The sequence below is a fragment of the Ammospiza nelsoni genome, chromosome 5 (assembly GCF_027579445.1).
Source record: "Ammospiza nelsoni isolate bAmmNel1 chromosome 5, bAmmNel1.pri, whole genome shotgun sequence".
Taxonomy (NCBI): domain Eukaryota; kingdom Metazoa; phylum Chordata; class Aves; order Passeriformes; family Passerellidae; genus Ammospiza; species Ammospiza nelsoni.
The window spans coordinates 58,168,903-58,184,102 of record NC_080637.1 but is presented as its reverse complement, the minus strand read 5'-3'; the positions used below and the strand labels follow the sequence as shown (position 1 = coordinate 58,184,102).

Genomic DNA, 15,200 nt, shown 5'->3' with positions numbered 1-15,200 from the left:
GCTTTTGGAGTCTTGACAGCCAGGGCAGTGAATCATAGAATCATTAAGGCTGAAAAAGACTTTCAAGATCCTCAACTCCAGCCTTCAACTGAGCACAAACCGTGCTGCAAAGCACCACATCCACTCGTTTTCTGAATCCTCCCAGGGATGGGGACTCCACCACTTCCCTGGGCAGCCTGTTCCAACGCTTAACCACATCTTCAGGGCAGAAATTGTTCCTAATATCCAACCTGAGCCTTCTGGTGCAGCCTGAGGCCTTTCCCCCTTGTCCTGTCACTGGCTGTCTGGGAGCAAAGGCTGATCCCCACCTGGCTGTACCCTCATGTCAGAGGGTTGGAGAGAGGGAGGAGGTGACCCTGAGCCTCTTTTGCTCCAGGCTGAACAGCTCCAGCTCCCTCAGCTGCTCCTCACTGGACTCCTCATGTTCCAGAGCCTCCACCAGCTCTGCTTCCCTTCTCTGGACACGCTCCAACCCGGGAGCAGGGGAATGTCCAAAGGATGCTGCAGCCCCATGGGAAGCCCAGGCTGGGGTAGATTTCCTGGCAGGAAAGGGTTGTGTTTTGGGGGGTTTGTTCGTTTGCTTGTTTGTTTGCTTGCTTATCACACACGTGCCAATTAAAAACTGAGAGTTATGAATATAAATGTATCCTTGATAGATTATGTGCATCCAAACAGAAGCAGAATAAGGTTTGGCTTTAGACTAACCACTGTGATAGGTCACAAATAAATATTTCAGAGTAAATGAACTCTTTAGTGTATTTGAATGACTGTCTATGTACATCATGCATCTATATATCTTGCATTTATATTTACTTCTTTAACTGAATTGTTCTTGGGACACATGGGTAGCAGTAATCTTGCCTTCAGATAATCATTATTTCTGTTAATATACTGAAATACATGTAACAGCTCTACTTCACAATGCTGCTGAAAAAAATACCACAGAACCTTGTAAAATAAATATAGCTCTAATTAGAACTTTGGAGGGTATTTTCAATTCATAAATTCTGTAACAAAAAAGCATTTCAGCAGTTACTTTTGTGATAGGAAACACTTAACATGAAAATGTAAACTTTGCTCTTCAGTTAGGTGCATATAGCCAAATGAATAAAAGCCATGGCATTAATAACAACTATACCAAGTTATGATTGATAGGCTTTTCTAGAGCGAGAAAAGATTGTCTTGGATACAATCTGTCCTAACAGCCTTGCGATATGTTAATATTTTATTCAGGCTAGAGTGAGGATATATTCAGATGTCCTACTCGGTGGAAGAGAAGCAAATGGGTTGCAAATACAACTGCAGCCCTGAGGTGCAATAACAGCTGTGAAATCAGAAAGATTTTATTTCCTTCTCCCAAATTACAGGCCAAGTCCATGCCAAGCACAGCAGGAGGTTGGATTTTCCTCAGAATTTACATCAGGTTATGTTTAATGTATTTCTTCTTCTATGAGCAGTTTTAGGGTACAGCCAACAGACTGTCACACAGTGCTGTGAAAGGCGTGGAATACTCTTCTGTGTCCTGGTAAATAATAACTATTATTTAGTTGCTAAGGATAGTGATATGTGACATTAGGTAAAGTTGCAAATGCCCAAACATACTAAAATGCCATGGTGTTTATAAACAAATTTTCATGGCTCCATTTGTGCAAAGATAAAATAATAAAAATACAGATTTACCACAGTCACATGACTTCTTTCTCCTTGGTTTGTAAGAGAGGGTTTGTGCTGTTCAAATTTATGTTGAGATTTAAGTATCTGGATACATCTGTGTAAAAAGAGAGCAAAATGCCTAAAATACCATTCTTGTGATGTGGCAGTATGTTTTTACTCAAGCCTTGCAAAGGGCTGGGCAATTACAGAAGTCGTGCTGCCATGGAGAATCTAGTCTCTTTAAAAAGTGAAATGTCTTTGCTCAAGACACAAGCACATAATGAAATAAAATTGTGGGACTATGTCACTCCTACACCAGAGATTTTTATCAAGACTGCTTGAAAGAGGACTTCTTAGGGTTTTGATGCTAAAAAGGGATTCACAGTGGGGATAAAAGAGGCTTTTTAAATATTCATTGAGCTGAATAAAAAATGCCCAAACAACAACAAACCCCTTAATCATACAAGTATGAATAGATCTTCATGATACAACAACAGGGCAACATCCTTCAAAACTTGTTACTAAATTGATATCAGTACATCAAGAATATCATCTACTTATCTGAAATGAATTACTACCCCTGAATGTGGTTTCTATTATTACCCTGGTCAACATACTTTCTCCTTGGGTAGCAATTCCAGCTGACTTAATGTCATTGTTTGGCAGCTGTGGCTGCTCAACCTGAAAATAAATACAACAAAAAGGACTAGGTGAATATAAACCACAAGTTATCGACAGACAAAAACCACAAGTGCTCCACAGTGCCCTTGACCACTGTAAGAACATCAGTGGCCAAGTTTTGTTTTATCATGTGGACAACTACAAATGGAAGAAAGTGGCTTGATCCTGCCCTTTTTGTGGCTGCTCTTCACAGCTCTGCTCTGCTCTTGGAGAAAATCACCACAAATCTGAATCCCTGAGAAATGTGGCTTCTCAACCACAGGTGTGATGCTGTTAGTGTAAAATACCTTCTCTTGAAGGATTTTGTTTTGGCTGCCATACAGAGCTCAAAGAACCATCTGAAGCTTGATCTGACCTTTGGAATGACAGTGTACTCGTGAGTTCCTAAGTCAAGAAATTATAGCACAAGTTCTCCCTTCTGCCCTGTTCAAGTGTTTTTCAGACTGCAATCATGCTTTCTCTTCCTCTTCTCCCCAGCATACACCTCCCATCCATTTGTCACCCGTAGGTTTTAAAGCCTTTTAAAAGGTGAAAATACATCACCTTGCTTTTTGCTTTTGCTTTTTGCTTCCTCACCCTATTGATTTGCATCAAGCACCATCACAGGTCATTTTCAGAGTCAACTACCAGCCAGGTTTACTTTTGCAAGTAGGTTCTACTGGTGCCAAGCTGCACCCTCTGCACATCCTCCTTTGCTCTCAGTCTCAACTTACTGCTTCTGAAATCCTTGTGCAATTTGAGTTGCATCTCTTTTTTGGCGCGTGAGGTCCTAGAAGCCAAGCACTGCTGTCAACTCAGCCTCTGAATTCTGAGCTTTAAACAGAGAGCATCTCTGAAAATCCCTGCTGTCCCCACTCCTGGAAAACAGCACCTGCACTGCCCTCCCGTGGAAATCTCACCGATCTGTGCCTGGCAGCTCAAGCAAACTCCTGTGCTGGCATTTCAGCCTCTGTACAGAGCTGAGAGCACCAGAGAAACTCCCTAACAAACCAGAGGGGCGAAGGACAAGATTGCCTAAGCGTGATCCTTACTCTCCACGGTTTAATGAGTTTAAGAGGAAGTCAAGATTAACATATATTCTCCTTGAACACTGGAAGAAAATCCAACCCCAAGCGTACAAAAAGCTTTATATTTTATTATATTGCATGTAATAAAGAAAAGATTAACCTTTTATTCCAGGAAAGTTCTGTCATTTGTTATTTAATTAGTTTTCACTAATTAATTAGAATTTTTAAGCTCCTCTGTCTCTCTGGGAGAAAGTGGCTTAGGTGCCTCCCTTTTTCTTCTTTTCTTTTGCTGCTCCTCTTCTTCCTCCTGCTTCCTTTCAAAGTCCTAATCCCATTTTTGTATCCTTAGTATTACACTCCCTCATTCTCTCTTTGTCTGAGAGTTTTCTTAGCTTTGCACTTGCTGGGAACAAAGTTGGACCAGAATTTACAGAATATTTTTTGAGGTGACCCCTTACTGAAGGCCAGATCATATAAACCCAAAAGATAAAATTAAGGAAAAGGAATTTCCCTGCAGATCTTCTTGCAGGATTTCATCCTTTATATTTCACTGGAGGAGTAAAAACTATTTAGTGCTCCACTGAGAAAGCTACTGTGACAGGACAGATTTGCTCAGGGTTTTTATTTTCATGCAGAGTACAACTTTACTTTCCATTTTATTTCATTGAAGGAAGAATCCAAATTTAATGCCAGTTCACACACAGCTGGTGTCTTCACAATTTTATTAATGAAAAATTACTTTAAACAAAATGAAGATGAATGAGAATTATTTATTACAAAAGTATTGAATCTTGAAACATTATAACTTTTCCATCAGTGGGTCCCTTGGCTTAACTTCCCTTTTTCACTTAAAGATATGCCAAGCTGAGTGGCATGTTTTCAAATCACAATAAAATCAATCAGTTACAATTTCTTCCACACACGACAACTTTCCGCTGTTACTTTAGAGAACAGACTGATTAATCTCTAAGGCTCATATTTTTCCAGGAGCAGATCAGTGGCTTATCAGACCATTCCTTTCATCAACCGGGTAACATTCCTATGGCGACTACGCCACTTGCACATACAGAAAAAGCAATTTTGGGAAAAAGTGTAGCATATGTCTGTATCACTAGAAGCTCATGTTGCAGCTACATTATGGACTGAGAGCTCCACAACCCACAAGTGATTCACAATTACAGCTTAGGAGAAATTTGCAAACTACAGAACTCTTGCCTACCTTTTGAACATATTGGTACCTCTGGCAATTTTAGGGAAGTTTGACAGGAAATCAATATATGGCAGAGTAACTTTGAAAATATTTGGGGTCTGTATTTTAGTATACATGGATAAGACCTAAATCAAAGCCAGATTTTTTAAATGCTTTATTTGGACTACTGGTTCCTCAAACTGAGCAAAAATAAATTTCTCTTATAGTTTTGGTTTTATTTTGCACATTATACATTGTTACTTCTCAATGATTTGTCCAGAATTAGGCAGGACATTAATTTAATATTGGTAAATCCCTCTCAAAAAACTAACAACCTACAAGACTTTTCATCATATAAGATAAATCTTTTCAAAGCTTTAGCTCTATGAACTTTCATATGTTTATATGAAAACATGTTCATTCTCATAAATTTCAGTGATACATCCCTTTCTTCTACCAAAAGACTCTTGAAGTGTTTAAGGAGGATAGGCGTCCTCCTAATGATAATTTAATATTAGCAAAGAAATCAACACCATTAACCCATTACAGACTGATTAGTTTAAAATGCAAATGTAACAGAGCAGTTCACCTAAATTAAACAAACAAACAAAGGACAGTCAAGTACTTCAGGAAAAAAAAAACCCTAACTTTTTCACCTCCACATTCAGGACAAAAATCGAAGCATACAGTGACGCTGGTGCAGACTGCATCAGAATCCTCCTCTGGTTTTGATAGGCTTCAGTTCTGATACCATATAAACACCCAGTGCTCCTTCAAGTCCAATCTGATGGTGGTTTATAAGGTGACAAATTCCAAAAGTGAGCAGAGAAGCTCTCTGTGCAGACAAAAACCAGCTGGTCTCTGACTCAGAGTTCACAACCTAATCTATGCATGTTCATAACACCGCATGTATATGAATTTAGGCTGTGAGATCTTCTCTTAAATCAAAAAAATCTGCTGGCAAACTGCAGCTCTTTCACATAAAGAGACACATTACACAAACAAAATCTCATGCAAACATTCCAGTTGTCAAATTTAGGTCACATTACTTTTGCAAGTTTTCCAAAACTTTCACTTGAATAGGTTTTGACCATGTCTTGCACTTTTTGATGTTATTGGTCTGGAAACCTGCTCCCACTTGAAGTTTTGCTCTTGACATAAACAGGGACAGCCTGTAAACAATTATCAGCAGCAATGACACCGTGTGGCCCTGCCAGCACAGCACCACATTTCGCTTCTGCTACACAGAAGAGAAAGGTTTCAACACCTCCTGAACTCACCCTTTGAGACTGTCAAAGTCTGACCAATATCAAGCATCTGAAATGCTTTCTTTTTCCAGTTCATCTTCTTTGTCAACTATATTTTGAAGATCTGTCCAATGTCCCAGGAGAAAAATTTGGGATCTGGGACAGAGGTCACAGATGTAGCTGTAAAACGTATTAGGCAATCATCCAGATACTCCTAAGTTTGGCAAAATCACTTTTTTTTTTTTTCCTGAGACCTCAATATTAATCAGTTAATTTCTATAAATTTATTAATGTGTAACGCAATTTCCTATAAATGTGTATGCAAATCAGTTATTGATAGGTCCACATCTTTGAGACCAATAAATAGCCAAACACAACTGTAATTAATTAAGATTCTAGAGTTTCTCTTCTGATACTTCAGACTAAACAGTAAGTTGGAATACACACTCAAGTTTTAAAAGTTAAAATAATTTTGAGTGCCCAACTGTGTTCCATGAAAGCAGCACTCACACTTCAAACAACAGAGAGAAAATCATTGCCCTGTACAATTTAGAGACTTTATTCAGTTATTGAGCTTTGGGTAGGGATGCCATGTAGCAGTGGGGTAAAAATTCACTGTCTGCATCAGGGGTCTGTGCCTGGTATGTGTCTCAGCTACTTTCCCACTAAAAGCACAACTAGCAATGGGGCGTGATGTACCTGGAAGTGCAATAGAGTGTACAGGGATGATTTATTTTACTTAAGACATCTCTGGCTCTCGTGGATTTGGCCTGATGTTTCTTTTGGATTCATGATGAGCCAAATACAGTCATAGCAATGAGTATTTGTTTACCTTCTACTTGGATCAAAGGAAGTTTTGAACACAAATTTGAACTCCAGGGCTAGTTCACAGATATTTATGTTTTTTCCAAGCTTAGGATCTGCTCTTAAACAAAACATAACTACCTGCAGGAGAAGTTTTGTTTACAAAAAGCAAGATGGCAAAATGCAGCTTTTTGTTATTTAAAGCTATGCTGCAGTTTTACAAGAGCCAATTTTTTTCTTATGCTCATCCCTTCCTTACAATGAAGGTACACAATCACAGATGCCTTGCACATTTCATTTCAACTTCAAGGCATTCTGACAAAAGAAAGCATTCAAATTCACAGCTGGATACAGATCCAGTGAAATCAATAGAGCTGTCACAGCTTACTCCTACAATGAATCTGACCCTAAATCTAAAACTGCATAGCAAGGAGAGGAGGAAAAGTGATACAAACTGTGATGGAGGCAGCCATATATGATAATAATTAAAAATTACTTGCAAGAGAAATGTCCAGGTTGGGATTACCAGCAAATTCATACTTGATTGGAATGAACTGTAACTCTTACTTGTCCAGAAGATGAGCTTTCTTTGGTACGTGTATTGTCATTCCAAAGGAGTTGTCAAAGGATAAGATGTGTACCAAATCCATTATAATCGGAATCAGTGGTCCTGTAGTGACTTCAGAACAGAAATTAATCCAAAGGACATACCTCTCAAGTTTCAGTGGACCCCGGAGCAAGGAAGGAAATAAAGACCCTGTTTCCTCACATACAGGCAGGAGGAACAAGAGCTGTGTGAGCAGGGCCATGGCTCCCTCTTCCACACTCTTCCCATCTGCATAATTAGAAGGGTTTAGTTCATTCCACAGGATCCAGCAAACACGATGTGCCTCACAGGTCACTTATCCCCAGGCAGTGGAGAACGTGTGTCCCACACCCTAAACAGGAATTCTGACCTGAAGTGCCAAGACTGTGGACACAACCTGCAGATGATTTATTTGAATGTCACCTGCTGCCACACAACTATTTTGTGCTGTGAGTAAAATGAGGTCCAAGTGTGATGTCTTGGCAGGCACTGAGTTCTGGGGTCTGCACACTGGCCATGGTCTCCCCTGGATTATGAGACTACAGCAGAGCACAGGACACCAAAAGAAGCAGTGTGGCTGGCGCAGCAACAAGAGAGACACAACTGAATCCTTGACATGGGATCTAATTTGCTAATGAAAGAATAGACTGAGATACATCTTGCTGACAGTAGTGACCAAATGAGAGGAGCTCACAATTTCTGTGGTTGTGCTGCGTGCTACCTCCTATGTCAGCACTTTTGGATATGCAGTTTAGAGTAGGAGGCTGGAGTTTTACACTAACTCCTTTGCCACAGAATTATCCCTGGAAATGTTACTGCGTTATCTTGAAGCCTGTACACATTAAAGTACTCTAAATATAATTAAACCCACCACCTTTTAGTTGAGAAAGCTTGCTATTTTATTAAGCAGCACAGCTGCTTTAAATGTTGATATTGAGTTCCAGGGTTTTGGGGAGAAAAATGCATATACTAGACACAAGCTCATTACACTAATTACTTTGTTTCACTAAGAGATAGTATTAATTTTCCAGGAAATCTGCAGAAAACTATACTGCAAGTACAAGCAGAAGAGTGAAGTGGGAAACAGCAATCAGACATGGCATTTCCAGAGCAGTGTCAGTGTGGCTCCATGAGGACAAAGCTGAGGGATCTGCATCTGCTCTGTGCAGCCACCCCACTCCAATGGCTCCTGCAAGCAATGCTCCCAGCTCCAGGGAGGAATCCAAGAGCCATGGGAAATCTAGGGACCAAAGCCTTAGCAGAGGCCTGGTGCCTAAAATTTTTCTTCTGATTTTAGGCAACAGGCTGCTCCAAAGCTTATTCAGATATGATGAGGCACATGTAAAGTGTTTTAAGTGCTGACAAAACCAGGGTGACCCAGGTGAGGGTGCTGTCATCCAATGTTTTCCATACTGTTTTATAGTCATTAGTCACAAAACACTTTCGAATATTGACATTCTTATGCACTCAATCACATTGTAGTTCTAGTGATACTTACAAGGCTAACCCAATCAGACTGCAAAGGAAATATTTCAAGACCTTGTTTTCTCTATTACAAATGTAATTCAAAATCAGAAATTTGGTTTCTCTCCAAGCTGAGTGACAGTCAGAGACTACAACATATTTCCTTCTCTCTCTGTTATGTGCCAATCAACTGCACTGTGCTCCTGCCACTCAATTATCACAGTACAGAAAGCAAATGTTAGCACAGGGAATTCTGTGAGCTCTGCAGCCTTTGAGTTGTTTTCTGTCCTTTGTCTCCCCTGTCCAGCTGAGAAGGGGCAGTGATAGAAAGGGTTGGTGGCATCCAGTCAAAGTCAACTCACCACTCCGCCAATTACAACTCAGTAAAGGGAGATATGAAAATAAAGCAGATATTGCACAGCCAGGTGAAAAACAGCAGGACAAGAGCCAGACTTCCTGGTCAGCCAGTGAAAGTGCAGCACTGTGCAGCATTTTGCATAGGTAGAAAAGCTCTTCTGCCTCCCACCCTGAAAAAATTCGCCCAAAATGAATGAACAAATGAATCCACCACAGTGGCTGATACACTGGCCCTGGGACCTGTGCAGGTTTGGCTCCTTAGAAACCATGAACAGGGAGGGTCCATTTCTTAGAGACCAAGAACACCAATGAACCAGTTCTGCCTGCAAGACCTAACCCATCATAAATACGGTCAGTAACCCATGTTTCAGACAACAAAAATGTTTCAGATAAACACACACATGATGGTTTTGCTGTTGCCTCCTCAGATACTTGTACCAGCGCAGGGAAATTCAGAGACCTTTCAATACTACTCAGTTCCCTTTACTCCATCATATTTTAATCTATTTGTTAGCAAAAAGACTATCCAAAAAGCAGATGCAGCAGCAGCTCTGTGGCTCAGTAACTAGACTACAACAGGAATATGGTAGCTAGTAGCACATCCTAATGCTGCTGAAGTCATTAGCAAAGATCTCTTTGACTCCAGAAAATCAGGATGAAGCTCTGAAACACTCCTGTGAAGTCAGCTGGCATTTTTCTGGACTCTAAAACATTTTCTGGTTGGAGTATATGTGCATCAGGTCTAAGCTTGTCTTTCTCAAAGACCCTTCAGAAACAGCACGTGAGCCATACGAAGTCGAAGTTACTGATACAGAGCAAACAGATTTCAAGTTTCATCAAATACTGAGCCTGGTTCTCTCTCACTTACATTGCCTTTATACCTGCAAAATATCAGTGCATGAATCAAGAATAACTTACCTGCACTGAATAACTCCTGATTTATGTGTTACTTGGAATTCACAGCAGTGCATAAAAAGTCATAAATCAGACCCACTGCTTATATTTTTAAGTACATTCCTACTCGTGTGAGAGCAAGATCCTCAGTTATCATAAATCAGAACAGCTCTGCTTGCTTTCCTATCTTAAGAAGAATTACAGCATTTATAGCCACTAAGAGATTTGGCTCTCATTTCAATAATTTAATTGATAGGAAGGAGCTTCCCAAGTGCCTGCATGCATAGTTCCACAGCCAAGCCATGTTTCACCATAGCTACAAGATGGATGAATCTTGCAAATGTATTTCTGGTCAGCTTAAACATAAAGTAGAAGGCTGTCGTGAGAGTCCTATGTATTGGATAAGTGGGTCCTAGCTATTCCAAATGAGCTACAGCTGTGAAGTCCTTAGTTGGGCAGCAGCTGTAGCTCGTGAAGATAGCTGGGATAAAAGGGGGTGGGCCGAGAGCCTTGGAGGAGCTTCTGTGAAGCCATGAGGAGCTGCACAGCAGAGAAGAGTGGCATGGTAGAAAACTAGCTAGAAGGTATGGACTATAAGAATATAATAACAACAGTATGGGACTCTAGAAATATGATAATAACAATAAGATAACAACAGAAGGCCTCTCTGCCACTCCTTCCCCCTCACACTTTTCCCCTGCTCCAGTGCGTGTCCTTCTCACTGGCTAGAGTGCTTCACAGAGAGCTCCTTCATGGGCTCCTCTTCAAGGGCCACAGCCCCTGTCAGGAATCTTCTCCAGCACAGAGCAGCTTCCTTCAGGTCTCTGCACATGCTGCAGCTTTCTTCAGGCCATGGCTACCTGGAGCTTAGCAAAATGTGGCTCCAGAGTGGTGTCAGCCCCAGCACGGTCCTCTCCATGGCTTCAGTGAAATCCCTGCTTCCCCAGGGGTCTGCAGGGGAATCACTGCTTCAATACCCAGGGCACCACAAACACCACCTTCTTCTCCTCCTCCTCTGCGACTTTGGGCCCTGCAGGGTGGTTTTCACGCTGTTTCTTTCCCCTCACTCCTTTCTCTCTCTCAGCACAGCTTTGCACACCTACTTCTATTATAGACACACAGGGCAAGTCACCCTGAAATCCAAATACTGGGTGAAGCAAGAGTTTCCTGCAAAATGGTTCCCTCCTCCCAACTCTTCCTGGAGCTGTGTATTGGAAGCAGACAGCATCTTTGCCAGTGTTCACCAGCCAGAGGAAAAATCCTAATGTGCAAATCAGACTATCCACAGTACAGATGGTGTCTCCTCTCCTCCTCTTCCTTTCAGCACCTTGCTAACTCCCGTTATAAATCCTTAATCAATGTGTTCTCAGTCTGCAGTTGCTACTTTTCCCTGTTTCCATGGCTTGAGAGGAAAAGGATAATTCTAGAAGTATCAGCTACTTACAGCCAGCCTTTGCCCTACTCGGAGAAGGACCAAAGAACTTTTCTCCTTACTTCATACAATGCAGGGAAAATAGCAGCAGCACTTGCTTTATGGAACATACAAAATGGAAGCAAATAAACGTGACAGCACTCTCCAGAAAGAATGAGCAATCCCACAGATACCATGTTCTCTCTCACATGTCATCTGTCCCTGTGTGACAGTTTTCTGGATTCCAGCACATGCCATTTGTTTGGACAAACCACTTCCAAGAGACCTGCCCAGTAATGCAGCAGACTGAAATCACCTAGAGGAGGTGCTATTCATTTTAGAGAAAAAGAGAATTTTGTATTTTATGTGTGTTTATGTGTAATTTTGTACATTATGTGTTTGTAGGACCTGGGAGGACACCTCCAAAATTCCTTAATGACTAAGTAATTTTGTGTCCCAAAGGCAGAAATACTCTCAGAGTGAAAGCCAACCTGCAACACATCACGTAAGGAGGTTCAGTAGCACACAGGCTGCTTCCTGGTCTGCCCTGCTGCCTCTGGCCCCCCTTCCTTGCTGTGCAGCAGCTCATTGTGATTATCAGGACATGCTGGGCTGCAGGGACAGACTACTGGCCTATAAAGGTCCCAGCTATAAAACATCTCTGTTTCAGGTACTTCAGCTGAAAGAACTCCTGTCAAGCAGAACTGTGGATTAAACTACACATAAAGCAGATTCCTCTTCATTGGGGGCAGTTAGGGATGACCTCCTGGACATTCTAAAGGACTACTTAAATCACTGCAGTACAACATGGAAAAATACTAAAAAGGCCTTATTCTATGTCTGTCCCTCAGATTTAGTATATTTTTTTTAATAGGTTGAGGGAGATTACTTGAAAATGTGGCTATATTATACTATACTGTATAAATACTATACTGTAGCCACATTCTGGAAAAAAAATACAGCGCCTTGCAGGATCCAGACACACTGGCCCTGCATCAGCAACCAAATGTTAATGCTGTTTTCCATCATCCACTAACAGATTCAGTATTTCAGTAGTTCTTGATACCGATTAATGCCCTACATGGTGCATTAAAACTTTGTTTCCACCAAATATTGGTGTATGTAGCCTACCTTCAACGTAGTCCCTTTGAATTCAGTGATAGTTCTCATTTAGAGACTTGAGCAGAGGGTGTAGGATCACAGAAATGTAATGGCTGTACATAGCAACATAGTTACTGCTAGAATAAAATAATAGTTTAGAAATTACTTCTTTATTTCAAAGACTTCATGTAAATTGCTGCAGATTACTCAGTAAAAGAGTGACCAAATGATCCATACTTGTATGGTTAAAACCTAAATGTTTACAACTTGAATTGACCCAGGCCATATTTTTGTTTATATTCCTTTTTCATCCTGTTTAGAGTACACAGGCTTATACAGATCTTAAATACTAAAAACAAATCAAAACTATTTTAGCCTCTAATCTCTCTGATATTTACTGAGGAGGGAACAAGGAATGTGTCTGAAAGGGTCTGGCTGCTAAGAGAGACCAACCCCTCAGCATGGATGGCTGAAGCAGGGTGGTTAAAAACCTGAAACTGGAGAGCCACTGTGGGTCTTTCTTTGTGAGTTTAAATCCTACCTTCTATGGAATGGTAGCAATCCCAGCTACTGAAAGTCTCCTGCAGCATTTCCAGGGTTATCTGTTTCTGTAGGGTTAGAACTGCCTTTGGGGAGAGGGGGGTGCAGAATAAGGTGCAGAGGAAAACAAGAGTGGTACCTGGGAGAAATAATGGTATTTTTTCTTTTCCTTTTGAAACAAAAGAGCAGTTTTCCCCATAGAGCTTGAAATCTAAACATTTTCCTTAGTTCTTGTTTTGTTCCAATTGGTTCGCTTTTTCTGAGTCCTTAAAACTCTCCCATATTTAATGGGTGACTCTCCTCCAAAGCCAAAAGGAAGCAGATGTAAGGCCTGCAAGGGCTGCAGTCTTAACACACTGTAACACCAGCTGCGAGGATTAAATTGTCATCTTATGTTCAGTGCTGGCAAAAGCTGAGTATGTGACAGAGATGGTGACAGTGGATTGAATGTCTGCGTGGCAGTTACTTTGAATATCACTCGTACCACACACATCAAGCCAGTCGGCACATTAGTGCCTGTGACTGGGATCAGTCTGAGCAGTCATTACGTTGCCTTTCTTCCTTCATCTTGTGTGCTGTCACACATTGCAGCACTCCCTCCTACAAAACAGCATGCCTCCCAAAAGCAGGTTTCAGTTCTGCACACCATGTGGCAGAGGGGATCTGTCTCTCCTTCTTGCTCAAGGACATGGTGCTGGCTTCACAGACAGTATTTGCAGGTGAGACTCAGCCTGGGTGTGAAGCAGGCTGCTCCCAGGCAGAGACCTCTGGCCAGTGGCAGGGCTGGTGCAGAGGAGCTCAGACAAGGACCTGGGAGGACACCTCCAAGCCAGGGCAGCACCTGGGGACGTGCTTTGGCTCTTGGCACAGCCCATTATCTGCCAGCACCATCCACGTCAGTTCCAGTTACCGTCAGCCTGTAAATCCCAGCAGCTGAGGAACCAGCACACATTCACTGCTGCTGTCTCTCCTCCGTGGTGGCCATTCCTGGCAGAGAGGCAGCATGGACAGCTGGAGGTGGCAGCTTCTCAAACTACTCTAGCTTGCACTGCCAGGGCTTATCATCTGTGCACAGAGGGAACTCCAGCAAAAGTTGTTGTGTGGCTTTACAATTTTGCCTGTGGATGAAGTAGCAAAATCCAGAAAAATTGTGCTGGCATGGTACAGCTCACCAAAAGAACCTAATGTTCCTGCATTAGCTCTTCGCTCTTTATAAAACCAACTTATGCTAAGGAGTCCTTAGCTGCTAATAGTTATTCTGTCAAGTCAGGGCTCTAAAGCACACAGACTTTCCCTGCATTTTTGTAAACTTTTCTCACATGCATTTTTAAAGACCACACAGCCCAGATGCTGTCAGAAGGACATTGAATGTTACATGCACCCAAGTGTGATTCAAGCCTGAGAGCTGTAAGGCGGAGTTGTTCCAGTCTGCCTCTAGAATTTGCCATCACTCTCCCACCTTTAGAGGGGTGGTTTTTAAGCTGATAGACCAGAGATCAGTGGCATCAGTTTTCTTGATTTCCTTGCCACTTTCTGAAGCTAAACCAGCACTTGGTACTGGAGTCTTGGCACTCAAGGTCTGAACCTCATTAAGCTGAAATTCGGGTTATGTTATATTCTTTTTAAATGCTCTTTTTTGCTGATTCTCTCTCCATTGCCAGAATGAATCTGATTATTAGTTGCATTTCCATTCTGCATGACACACACTATGACAGGTAGCAGAAAATACTCATCTGCATATGTTTTATGATTCAAAAACTAGAGGACACCAGTCTGCAGATCCTGCAGCAAAGAAATCAAATGGATTATGTAGTGAGATTATACATCATCATTTCTGTACTGTGCCCTTCCCACAGGTGTGCTCACTGGGTTTGGGATTTTTTAATATTATTTGATTTAGTTGATTTTCTGTTTAACCTTTTAATTTTTTGACTGAAGCAACAGAAGCAGTTCCTTAATCCTCTCCTTAAACCTTTGCTGGTAGCTACTAAGTGGTGTTATTTATAGCCCAGGCAAGACTGGATGGTTTATTATAATAATGACTCAAGCCTATGCATCTTTATAATTATTGCCAGGACTACTGGTGCCATGTTGTGAGGCTTATAAAAAAGTGCTGAGAACCTTTACTGGTTGTTCCTCAGCTTTCTTGTCTTTCCTCTGTCCTGGCCAACTTCAAAGCAATAAACACTTGAACCTCCAGGACTCTGACAAATCTGGACAGGGCACAAACTTTGCAGCAGTTCCCTCAGCAGAAGCAGTTCACCAA

The 15,200-nt window shown here is 41.5% G+C and overlaps 1 long non-coding RNA gene across 1 annotated transcript; it reads left to right on the top strand.

Annotated features, from left to right (window-relative positions):
• Positions 1 to 10,425: 10,425 nt before the first annotated feature.
• LOC132073938 (uncharacterized) lies at positions 10,426 to 12,202 on the top strand. The gene is made up of 2 exons (XR_009418546.1): positions 10,426 to 10,466; positions 11,253 to 12,202. It is a non-coding gene; the product is annotated as an uncharacterized LOC132073938 (long non-coding RNA).
• Positions 12,203 to 15,200: the final 2,998 nt, after the last annotated feature.